The 12,628-nt window shown below is 46.0% G+C and overlaps 1 long non-coding RNA gene across 2 annotated transcripts in view; it reads left to right on the forward strand.

The window, feature by feature from the left end:
* Nucleotides 1-12,626, forward strand: part of LOC116216708 — a 37,113-nt gene extending 24,487 nt beyond the window's left edge. The window contains exons 2-6 of one of the 2 annotated variants that reach the window (XR_004160016.1): nucleotides 2,979-3,079; nucleotides 4,546-6,234; nucleotides 6,929-6,966; nucleotides 7,092-7,329; nucleotides 9,296-12,626. This is a non-coding gene — a long non-coding RNA (uncharacterized LOC116216708). Of the gene's footprint in view, nucleotides 1-2,978; nucleotides 3,080-4,545; nucleotides 6,235-6,928; nucleotides 6,967-7,091 lie in introns of both variants that reach the window. The other variant, XR_004160017.1, reaches the window with a different exon arrangement.
* Nucleotides 12,627-12,628: the final 2 nt, after the last annotated feature.

Consider the following 12,628-nt stretch of genomic DNA (forward strand, 5'->3'; position numbering starts at 1 on the left):
TTAAAAAAAAAAAAAACACAACAAAAGCAACAAGCAATAACAAATGGCCATGTAAAGAGCACAGGAGGGTGCAGTGCTAAGATTTTAAGCCTGGCCTGCCAGTGCTGCAGATTTTGTCCCAGATTTTGCAGGTGTCTGACAGGAGGCAGGTGGGACCCAGCAGGCCTGGTCCATCATCCCTGCCTGTCCCTTTCCTGCAGAATCCTCCAGGTGCTCTGCTGAAGGGCACAACACAGAGCTGCCTCTCTCCTTGGTATGAGGAACCACAGCCTCCTGCCTGGAGAATTAGTGCTGCAGACACAGGACTGAATGGGTTGATCATGGTCCTAATGGAGCAGCATGGTAGAAGAAGGGCACAGGCTGGGGCAGGATTACAAGTGAGCCTTGGCTGAGTCGGGCAGCGCAGGGCACAGGCTGGGCAAAACAGGTCCTGCCAGCTGCAGGGCATGGGACAGCACTCAGCCCTGCTCCCTGTGGGGCAGCCCAAGTGGAGGGAGTGCTTGGTCACCAGTCCTGCCTCCAGCAGCTCTAAGAGAGGAACCCATGTGGCTTCTAGGACACTGGGCACTGATCTTTAAGGATATCTTGCTTTTCACAGGAAGTTTTTCAATTGGAAGAAAAAAAACCCAGATGCAATTGCTGAAGAGTTCCTTCTTAGATCCAGATGCTGTCCTCAGAGAAGCTCTTAGCTCTTAGACAGCTGCAGTGTCTCAACACCAGGCACTGTGCTGGTTTGGGTGAATTCCACCCTCTGGTGCTGTAGGACAAGAGGTGACGGCCTCAAATTGCACCACTGGAGTCTCAGGTTGGATATTAGGAAGAATTTCTTCTCAGAGAGGGTGGTGCTGCAGTGGCACAGCTGCCCAGCAGTGGTGGGTCACCGTCCATGGAGAGGCCCCAGAGCCATGGGGATGTGGAATTCAGGGATGTGGGCAGTGGGCATGGTGGGGTGGGCTGCGGTTGGTTATTGTACAAGTCTTTTCCAACATCAGTGGTTTCACAATTGCATGACTCCAAAGGCTTCAGCCGTCTGAAGATCCAGAAGAGGGCACACAACTTAGAAGATAATTTCTGAGTACCTCAGGAAGGTTGCTGTCTGTGAGTAGCAAGCCTGGTGTTTGCAGCACGTGCTATCAGAGGCTGAAAAGAGCAAACCGTAACCACCTCTGTGATGGCTTCAGGGTCTGGTGTGGGCTGTGGAGGTGCCGCAGTCCTGGAGATGGGCACAGACACCAGCAGGCAGTGGAACCACATGTGTCCTGTTGGCTGTGTCAGAAGGTGCGTGCTGCACATTCCATATATTATATGGAGATGTAGGGTTTTTTTGTTTTTTGGTTTTTTTTTGGTTGGTTGGTTTTCTTTTTTTTTTTCCTTCCTTTTTTTTCAAAAGAAGAGGAAATGGCAAATTTGCCCATTTCCTTTCTGTTTGTTTCCTTGCAGTTCATCACAGCATCTCCCCAAACTTCTTTCCCACTGGAGTCTCCCCAGCTGCAGCTCCTGCCCATAGCTTCTTGTTTTGCCTGCCTCAGTTAGATTAGAGAGACCTTTAATACCTGTTGTTTTCTCCCTGTGAAAGCACTTAGATACTGTAATCAAGGCTTCTCCTAATCGTCTTTCTGATGAACTAAACAGATTAAACTCCTTAAATCTCTCCGGGTAAAGAACTTCCTCTAATAGTCAAATTATTTTTGCAGCTGTTTTCTGCCCTCTCTCTAATTTGTTGAAGGCTTTTTAGCACTGGGGAATTTGGACTGCACAGTTTTGCAGTGAGCCCTTGTTGCACAGCATGCAGCACGAGGTGTCCTTGAGCCAGGCAGGGTCAGAGCCTCTCAGAGCCCATTGGAGGGCTGCCCTCAGCCTGGTGTTAAATGCCAGTGCTGGAGAGACATTCGTGCTGTTGTTGTTATTGTCCAGACCTCCTCAGGTATCTTTCAAAGTCATTGCATTCCAGGACTACGAAGCTGGATGTCTCCATCCCTTGTGGCACTGCTGTTGACTCCTCCCCACTGTCACCCACACCCCCAGCACTGAGTCCATGTCTCATCCTCCCCATTGTCATGAATGGAACCAGCACTGAGTCCATGTCTCACTCTCTGGCAGGCAATGGTTGGGCCACAGCTGGCATTGCTCCTTGCAGGTCCCTCCTTAATGCATCCCCCTCATCTCCTTTAGTCCCATTCCTTCTCAGTGTGGAGTTTGTCTTTGGTCAGTGGTTATTTCAGGGCTCCCATTTGCACAAAGCCAAAAACCCTGAGAAATTCTGCATCCATCTGATTCAGCAGCCATCCTTCTTAATTCTTAGTGTCATGAAATAATAAAATCCTCCCCTTTTTACTGTTCACAATTTCAATTTTTCCATAATAAAACCATGTTGGTAGTCTCACTTGTAACCACGCCCTCAGTTCACTGACCTGAATCTTACTGCTGCTTTTCAGTTTTTCATCTGGGATTTATTTCTGGCTAACATACCTATTTCTGCTCAAATCTGCCTCTTTGAACACTGACATGTATTTTGGCCTCTTGCACTTTTCCTGATATTTAAATGTATATCTAAATGTATACATGTGCATGTACATTATCCCACGGACTTCTTTACTCACCCTGCTTTTTGCAGCGAGCTTATTAAAAAATAAAAATAAAAATAAAAATTCAATATTAATAAATCTTTTAAATATTTCTTGCCTGTGAAGGCACATGGAAAACAGTTGACCATCATGAGATGGTCACACAATGGCCCCTGTGCCTAGGGGAAGCGACCTGGCTCAGTTACACCACCTCCATCCCATGATGTGGCACAAACTTCACTGCTTTCCCTCCATTCTTATGCCATTTATACATCAGATGTTTCAGCCTCAGTGTCCTCAGTCTCTCTGTGGGAGAAGAAGGGCTCTGAGGAGATGCTTGGAACTGACTTGTCTGCATCTCTTCGACAGAAATTGAGATATGCACTAATTTGTTCATCTTTATTCTCCCTCCAGGCAGAAGTTTGGTTGTTTCTTGCAGCACAGGATGAAAATCAGATGAGCCAAGTATCGAGAGAGTGTTTTGAAGTGTTTCGCTTCACAGAAGCCGTTTGGAGGTACTGGCAATAGCAAGAAGTGGTCCAAGCACCCCACACAGCACCCATTGCCTGCTGGTTGGATGGCAGCACAGCCACTGTGCAGTGTTTGCTGCACACTGATGGCAGCCAGCACTCCTGGATGGCAGCTGCAGCTCCTGGGCAGGGGATAGAATTATATCATAGTGTGGCCTGGGTTGAAAAGGCCCACAATGCTCATTCAGTTCCAACCCCTGCTATCCAGCTGTTTTCTTCCCAAAGCCTTCTCTTCTCCAAGCTCAACAAGCCCAGTTCCCTCAGCCTTTCCTCACAGCAGAGCTGCTCCAGCCCTCTGACCATCTCAGTGCCTCCTCTGGACCCGCTCCCACAGCTCCACATCCTTGCTGTGCTGGGGGCCCCAGGCCTGGACACAGATGGGGCCTCACAAGAGCTGAGCAGAGGGGGACAATCACCTCCCTGTCCCTGCTGGCCACTCCTCTCTTATTGCAGCTCAGGATATAGTTGGCAGAGAGAGGGCATGTCCTGAAGGAAGTTAAAAGAAAAAAGCTTTCCTTTCAGTCAGATTTCAGACACTTTTTTACTTTTTGTTCAGCAGAAAAAGGATGAAGGCAGAATTTGGCCACTTCCAGGCAGGTGTGATGTCCATCACGCGTGGACTGCAGCGGTGTGACAGTGGGTGTTGGGGTAGAACTGGGCTCTTCCTCACCCCTCATCACCTGCCTGTGTTTCCCCATTGCTTTAACAGCACTGCCACGCAGCACAGCTGCCAGTTGTGTTAATAGGGTATTAATGAGAGCAGCCACAGCACTCTCTGGTTACTTGCAGCTAAGCAAATAGTGATTATTTTGCTGTTAACAATTGTGTTCTACTAAGATAGCTCTACACCACTGTCTTTTCTCCTCTGGGTACCACTTTCCAGCCAGAGTTGACTCACATGAGTACACTTCAGTTAATTCCTTTTTCCATCTTGACATTGAAATGCTGAATAAAAAATGCTGGATGGAGAGTAGGGCAGAAGAGGAAGGCTTAGCCAACAGGGTGCCAATATTCGTAACATGGGCTCCTCGACTCACAAGGCTGCCTGCATTTTCATCTTTCTGCCTCTCTCATTTATGATAATCACATGGAATTCACATTAACAAAAGCCAAAATTAGCGAAGAAAAAAGTTTTATTTTCAGATTATGAGAAACCATCTGATATCAATTTTTAGGAAGTACCAAAATGTGTGTTTTCTTTAGTAGCAAAACTGCAGACAATGGCAGCTTTTGTTTTATTTTATTTATTTATTTTTTTTTAAAGGCAAAAGAAATTAGGAAGAAACTTAACAGGAGGAATGAGCACATTTTTCATGATAAAGAGGGAGGTTTTCGGAAATTAAGGACTTGAACCGTGACTGATGAGTTTGGGTTAAGTTCTTGCCTCACCCAAGGACTTCTTGTGCAGCTCAGATAATTAAATTTCTTTGTTCCATTTTGTCCCTCTACAGCTTTTCCTTCTGAGTGTGCACTACCTGCACCAGCCTGATGCTGACGCCGGGATCACCTTCCTTGGCACCACCGCCTGTTGCTGTAGGCAGCAAAGCGTGTCTGAAATAGGATGGGAAAAGCTGCGTGGGATTGATCCAGCCCCAGGTGCAGGCTGGGTGAGTGGCAGAAGGCTCAGGGCTCCTAATGCACAAGTCAGCATTTATTGAAGTGCCTCCTGGTCAGCATGCAGCAGTGCGAGCCCCAGAAGTCTGCCTCACATCTCATTTGCCTTTCCCGAATCAAAAATTAATTACCGTCCAAATACCGCTGCTTTCCAACTGTGGTACATGCTTTACTTCTAGGACTTGATTCTCCTGTGTCCTGTGTTTTGTCCTTTGTGACTGCAGAGAGAGCCTGCTTTACTGATGGGCAAAGCTGGGGGACCTCCTGTTTCAGTGGGGTTACACTGGCTTGAATTAATGGATGGTATTTGCACTGAGCCATAGCTTACAAGACTCGAGAGTATGAAACAAATTAAGCATTTGGGGCAGAAGAAGAAATACAACATAATATTCTTGTTTTATTCCCATTAGTTCTATTCTCTATAAATAGTAATTGTGCAGTGTGTAATGCATTCCCTCACGTCAGAGTTTATCAGGGAAGTGCTTTGGCTGGGTGATTGCTGTGGGAGGCATTAAGGGCTGCGCCTGGTTCCAACAACACCTTTTGCTTTCGCTGTTAAATATTACTGTTAATAAAAACAGATTTTTATGTAGTAGTCAAACTGCAAAAATCCAGAACAGAGCCTATTTACATTGCATAGGCGGGCTCAGCACTATTTGATGAAAGTGGAATAGATCACATGGTAACGCTAATTACTGTTATTAGAAATGCAACCAAAAATTAATATGCGCTGTGGTACTGCAAGTTGTATCAGCCAGCTCTGAGATAATATGCAGTTTTCCTGTGCAAACACGTCCAGGGTGGAAGGGAGCCACAAGAGGCATCGGCTGCTTCATGGTCACTCTGAGTCCAAATGATGGAGACCACAAGATTGAATCGGTCTGAGAAGATCTGCAGTTCAGGCACTGCTTTTACAGACTGGCAAAATATTTCTGTTTAATACTGAGGTTCAGCACAGTGTTTGCTGATTGAAGTCAGAGCCGCTGGGGGCTGTTTCTCCCACCAAAGGGACCCCTGCCAAGGTGCTGCGGTGCAAACCAGCCCTGCGAACTGCTTTCCTGTGGGTGAGTGCCCTGCAGCCAGCCCTGTGCCCTTGTAGCACATCGTGCAGTAGGACAGCAGACTTCTGAACGCCAGGCTGCAGTTCTGAGCACTGAAAAAATGATTCCTATTTCCCCCTTAGTGATTCCTCAAGACACAAGAGCTCTCCATCACTTCTTAAGGAAAGGAAGAACTGACCCTGGAGGAGAGGCAGCCGATGCCATCTATGGCACTGATGGGATCTGTGCTGCAGGCACGTGGCTGATTGCTGGCGGGGGGTGGGAGCTCTGCGGGGCACTGATGGAGCTGGTGCTGGAGAGGAGCAATCACAGCTGCAGCATCGGGGCAATGCCATTAGCATCACCTGGCAGAGCCCTAGAGGAGTGCTACTTATGGCAGGCACTTCCATTTCCAAAGAAGAGCTGATTTATGATGAGGAGAGCCTGCTGGTGGACTGGCTCAGTGCTGGACAAGTTAATCGCTTGGTATGAGGATCCTGTGTTTTGTTTGATGCTCCCAACTTGGGCTGTAAAGATTTTGTGTCAGGCAGCAGTATGCAGGAGCAAAATGAGCCTTAATCTCGTTTCACTTTATTTGAAGCCCGTGGGGATAGACCTGAAGCTCCTTGGTGGTAGGAAGCCTCTGGGATCAGCAGCAGCTGGTAGGGGCTGCAGGAAGCCCTCATCAAACTCCACAGGAGGAAACAAAGCCCACAGCTGTGCTGGAGTGGGAGCCCCCCCTGGGCAGTGGGTGGAGCTCTGGGTTTTCTAAGGGTCTCAGACTGATGTGGCTGTGAGGGAGGTGGGTATGTAGCTTGTCTTTTTGGGTTTCTGAAGCCAGCCAAGTGATGGCTTGCTGGCAGGTGCTTTGGCTTCACTGGACCGTATGGACTGAAAGCTTTTAAAACTGCTTCCCTGGGAGGTGTTATGGATGGGGTCACTGCATGTCACAGAGCAGCATGAGATGTATCCAGAAATGCTTCATGGTTAATGCTGGAGGATATTGGCATAAACTTTCACTAAAAGGAAAAGTTCTCACCCAGGACTGAACTCTTCAATCTGATCTTGTACTTGACCTGGTGTCTGGCAAACCTGCCTGTAGTAGGGCTGGGAATTTGATGATCCTTGAGGTCCCTTTTGATACAAGCCATTCTATGACTATGATTCTATGATTTTGCAGGGTCTCAGTACAGTGGAAGAAGACTGGATGAAGGCAAGGTAAATACTTGTAATTAAATCAACCTCCTCAACAAGAAAAGAATGGAATGCTCTGTACTGCACGTGCTTCATTTTACAGAATCGTGTTCCAAATATATGACTCTCCACCTCGACTGTGTATTTAGGTTTGGTTCCAGAACAACCTGAACATCAGGAGGCATTCATCCTCTGTGAATGAGACATCCAAGGATTGATATTGGAACGTTTGAACCAAGCCAAGAAATGTATCTACCCAAAAATAGAAGCGTTGGGGTTTAGACTGTCCCATCTGAGACAAAGACAGGTGGTGTACAGTACAAGGTAATTAATGCTGGTAAAAATTTCAGAACAAAGTGGCCAAAAGGCTGAGCTCCAATTCAACAGGTGAGTGCCAACAGCATCTGCAGCTCACTTCTGATTGCTAAAGCTGAAACTATTCCCCAAAAACATGCTCTGAGAGGGGGAAACAGTTTGGTTTAGTGTGGGTAACGATGAACTTACATGTGATGCAAATACTTTATCATGGGGACATGGAATTGGAATTAATGGAAGAGATACTAGAGAATGAGCAGAGCTGGTAGCCTATGAGAATGGCTGCTTGTGCTCATCTCCCACAGACTGATTGGGATCTGGGAGGGCACGTTCACTCCACGTGCAGCAGTGCAGTCCCAGGGATGCATGTCATCCACTGCATTTGCGTTCAGCCCTGTGAACACATGTTGTCTTTCTCAGTTAAGAAGAATTGCCAGAGGGCCTATTGGAAAAGCACTGTGAAAGGCTACTTTAGGTTTGATATTTAGCAAAAGAAAGGCAGGTGGAGACACTGAAGGCAGATGGCAATTGGGTGATAAGGATCATTCAAAAAAGATAAAATGATGTAATTTGGTATTCTAAAGAAAGGGAGAAGGATGGAATGAAGGTGATGGACTTCAGAAATCAGGCAGCAGTGAGGGTCTCTGGTGGGCACCATGAAGAGGTGGAGAGGTGTCACTGTGTGGAACAACAGAGGCCTCAGCCCTGCAAGAAATCAAAAGCATCCTCCAAAACCAGAAATAGAGACACGTGGCCATGGGTGAATAGCAAGGAATAATCTCTCCACTATGCAGATGCAATCAAAACACATGAGGCATAAAACTGGCAAAGAACATAAAAAGCAAGAGGAATGACATCTCTACACGCATCAGAAATAAGAAGACAAAGGAATGCATAGCCCTTGTATGGAGCAGTGAAGGGAAACAACTGAACACTAAAATTCAATACTTTTTTATTTCAGACTTTGGAAAAAGGTGAATTGTTACCAGGCAGTTACTGCAATTAATTGTAACGAAGGGATTAGCAAGGACAGAGATGGTAGAAATGCATTTAGATGAACTAGATGTTTTCAAGTGATTGGAGCCTGATGAAATCCTCTGCATCAGCGGTGGCTACGGGCAGGAGGAGCAGGGCTCTGCCTGAGCAGGAAACCAGGCTGAGTGGGCTGAAGACTTCTGTTTACCACAAGCTGAGCAGTGTGAGCCTCAGGACTAGCTCACGTTGCTGCAGGGCATATCCATTGGCACTGTGAGCATTTCTAGAGAGGGAGGATTCACAGCTTGTCCAAGACCTTGCTTCACTGCATTCAGCACAGAATGACAGAATGCTTTGGGTTGGAAGGGACCTCAAGGATCACGAAGCTCCAACCCCCTGCCACAGGCAGGGCCACCAACTTCCACATTTCAGAGCAGCCCAGGCTGCCCAGGGCCCCATCCAACCTGGCCTTCAGCAATGCCACAACCCCAGAAGTCAGAGGGTTTTGTTCAGATCTCAGCCTCTAGACTTTTGTAGAGCAGTAGGTGGCCATTACCTGCTAGCACTTCTGTATACACACGTTACAGCACTGCAAGTAGACTTCATACCGTAAAGAAATAATATAGTAAGTTACAAATTGAGTGCTATAGATGGAATCCACTCAGCTTTTAAAATTAGATGTTAGGAAACTGGTTTGAGGAACCCTGTAGTTCAGGTAACACCCTGGCTTAGGTCAGCTTTGACTATTGAGATTCCTTTTACAAACATCCTTCCATGCAAAGGCATTTTGGAGTGGAGCCATGAAAACCTTTTGCTTTGTTATTGGTGTGGTTCAATTCTTGTTGAAGCTCTGAATCAACACATACTGGAAAAAGGTGAATATTTCTGTGCTTTGGTAGCATGCTATTCTTTTCTACAGAGCCCAAACATCAAAACCTTGAGATGTATCTTGAACGCTTATAACCAACAACTATTCTGGGGAAGAATGTGCTTATAATGTCATCTTTTTGTTGTTGTTGTTTCTTTGATGGGCTTTTTCATTATTATTTTTTGCCTTTTGCAGAATCTCTTTAATAGAAAAGCAAGACATCTGAATGAATTTTATATGCTCCTTGAACTGCTCAAGCCTTTGAAATAACTCAGCTGGAAGTTTTAGTCGATATGAATGGAGACATTTAAAATAACTTTGTGCTCTTCTGTCAATAAAAGGTGGCAAAAGGCTAAACAGATGGAATTAGACAGCAGAGTTCAAGATTCAAGCATCCTCCACCGGGAAAAAGCCATTCATTAGTAATCACAACTGAGAAATTTCATATGAATTTATTTCTGTGTTTGGTACTAAAGAAACAGCTTTCATGCATGAGTGATGTTAGGGGTGGAAATAGAGAAATCTACCTATTAATGATTAATTCAGTGCTGGAAAAATTCTGAATTCCATCTTTTTCCAACTCCATTTGCAAATTCTGTGTTCTCTGAAGAACAACAAGCAGAGGAGTTAGCAGTGTTGGATGTAAGCAGCAGTGAGTGGATGTGCTCTTGTGAGCCATCATGCAGCACTGGTGGCCTTCGTGGGTGGGTGAATGCAGGACTGCATCCATGGAGAGGAACTGTAGAACAACTGTGGAAGCTCCAAGGCTTGAGAAGTTTCAATAGTTCCATCAGCACCTCCTGCCATGGGCCTGTGCTGCTTTCCAAACATCAGCACTGCAGCACAGCGTTGCTGGCGTGCCGTGTGCTGGATAAGATGCCTTTTGAAAACAGTCTTCCAGCTAATTAGGAAAGGAAGTCAGCGCTGCGGAAATAGAATGAGATGATGTTGTGCCAGACAACTTTCATAGCCCTCAGCCTTTACCTAAATACAGAGGGTGCTCCAGAGATCAGCACAGTGACTTGTGCCAGTATATGCCTCTTGACTTGATTGGGTTTTATCCTTATGCATTGTCTGAATCTGTAACACAGCTGTGGCAGAAAGTTTCTAGATGGGGAACTTCTGAACAGCTTGTGAGCACAGTCCTTAGCCTTGTCATGTAAGAGGTGTTGTGGGAGAAGTTAGCTCATCCTTAGGACTTCCCAAACCCTGCACGTGCATAGCAAAATACTGATAAATATTTTTGGTGTTATTGATCAGTATTATTGATCATAATGCTGATATTGCAAATTGGTCAGCATCTGACCGATTAGAACAGGCTGATGGCTGCTCTCAGAGTGATGGGAATGCATGCGGATCTCGTGCATAACTCAGACTTGGTGTCTATAAATCAAAACCAACAACTTTCATTCAACCCACAAATAGCTCATGGTGCTCTCAGTGATTTGCACCAGCTTTGTAGCAGATACTTCGGGCTTGCAAGGAAAATGTAGCTTTGTCCCTCCTACCTCTCCTTTAGTGAAAAATGCTTGTCAGGCCTGAAAAGAAAAGATGAGATCTTGAAATGTTCCTGCCTGTAGGCCATACCTGGTACATGGACATGGGCATTGTTCAGCTCGCTCACATTCTTCCTGTTATCAGCTGGGCTTCACTGTGTGAAAAACAAGGTTGGATTCCATGAGGTTGGAAAAAAACACCCCTTACTCGTGGTGTAGGGGTCACTGTGCCATGACAGATAGCTATTCATTAAGGTATGATGTGTTGTGTATCTTAGCAAGGTTGCCTTGCTGCAGTATTTTCACCTCTGTGATCTCCTTTGCCCACTAAAGAGGAGCCCTTTCCCGTAGAAAGTTGATCACTGAGGTGCATTATCTAAAATAACACCTAGGCATGAGGAGGATCTATAGAAAATACATTATGAGGCAGTTATGAGAGAAGCACCTGTGCTTTCTTCAGTGGGCACTAGGCAGTGGATCACACTAATAGTGCTGTTTGCAAATATCAAATAATAATGGAAAGCATGACAATAATGAAGTAAGTAATCAGATGAACTGTTGAGCACAGGTGCCTACATTTACAACTCTTTCATCAAAAAGAAAATTAAGCGCTCTCAGAATATTACTGCAAATTACTTGCTGTTATATGACTGCTAATCAGGTGGAGTACGTAAATGCATCAGGAAAAATCTTCTTGAGCAATTATGGCAGTAGATGATTAAGGCTCACAGCACATCATGGGACAGAGAATGGGCTCCTTTCTTTGCCCGCAGATGTAAATGCTCATTGCAGAAACCCTTTAGAGTTAGCAGCAGCTCTGATGGGTTTGGCTGATGCACAGTGTGGCAGAACACGGCTCCTGTGTCACCACTCTCTGAGTGGCACTGCATGAGGCCATCTGTCCTCCTGGGGCTGCGGTCCTTGGGGCTCCCAGTGAAGGTGTGTGGGAGGCTGGGATGGGGGCACCCCTATATGCAGCACCACATCTGGTAGTCAGCTGTGTGAGCTCATGCCCACACACCCCCAGCACCATGATGCGAGGAGGGCCCTTCTACAGGGTGCCTCACGGGCCACTTCTCTGCAGGATTAGGAGGAAGAAGATGCTAGATTTACAGAATTCGACTGGAGAACTTGCCTACAGCCCAGAGCACGTGGCCATGCAGGTGCAGAGGAATGCTCCATCCCCAGAGATCTGGAGATACCCGAGGCTGTGGATGGGCCCTGGGCAGCCTGATCAGGTGGGGAGCACCCAGCCCAGGGCGGGGGGCTGGGGCACGGGTTGCTGTGAGGTCCCTTCCAACCCAATCAAGCTGTGATTCTGTGAGTCTATAGCTCTGCGATGATCACTGTGCCTTGCCAGCCTCCTGGCTACAGGGGAGGTTCCAGGGAGGTTCTTTCAGTACAACAATATTGCTGTGATAGCATTTCCCAATAAACTATACATTAATTGTGCAGATGTGACATAGAAACTAGCTTGCATTTATACTTTGTGTCACATTTGAATCCACAACCAAACTGTTTTTGATATTTACAGACTATGCTATTCCTGCAAGATATGGAAAATCTCCTTTAATTTAAAGCACACAGTGGCATCCCTTCAGTTTATCGTGCTGCCAGTGCTATCATGAAAGTGTTCTGTGTTCTTCTGCCGTACAGACTGAGCTCTCTGCTGCACAAGCCCACTGCTCATGTTGTGCTGAGCACGGATCCTTGTGTTGTAAGAGCATGCAAGCTCTCTGTCAGCCTCAGTGACTCAGGATTAGTATGGCAAGCCATAAAGAAAAATGAATTGGGTTTTGGATATCTCAGGATAGAAGTTAATATAATCCTATTCTTAAAAAAAATGGTATCTTCATCTGTTCTTCTCTGCTGCTTCCTCTGCTCTCTTTTATTGAGTTTTATAAATCCTTCTATTTCCCTTCATTTAATTTCTGGTGAGTTTGGGATTGTGAAGCTGTTCCCATACTGACACTTGAATAGCAGACGTGCTAATATCTGCGTGTATCTGCTTTATCCATGCATGAAAAGGAAA

Source organism: Meleagris gallopavo, chromosome 5 (genome assembly GCF_000146605.3).
Source record: "Meleagris gallopavo isolate NT-WF06-2002-E0010 breed Aviagen turkey brand Nicholas breeding stock chromosome 5, Turkey_5.1, whole genome shotgun sequence".
Classification (NCBI taxonomy): Eukaryota; Metazoa; Chordata; class Aves; order Galliformes; family Phasianidae; genus Meleagris; species Meleagris gallopavo.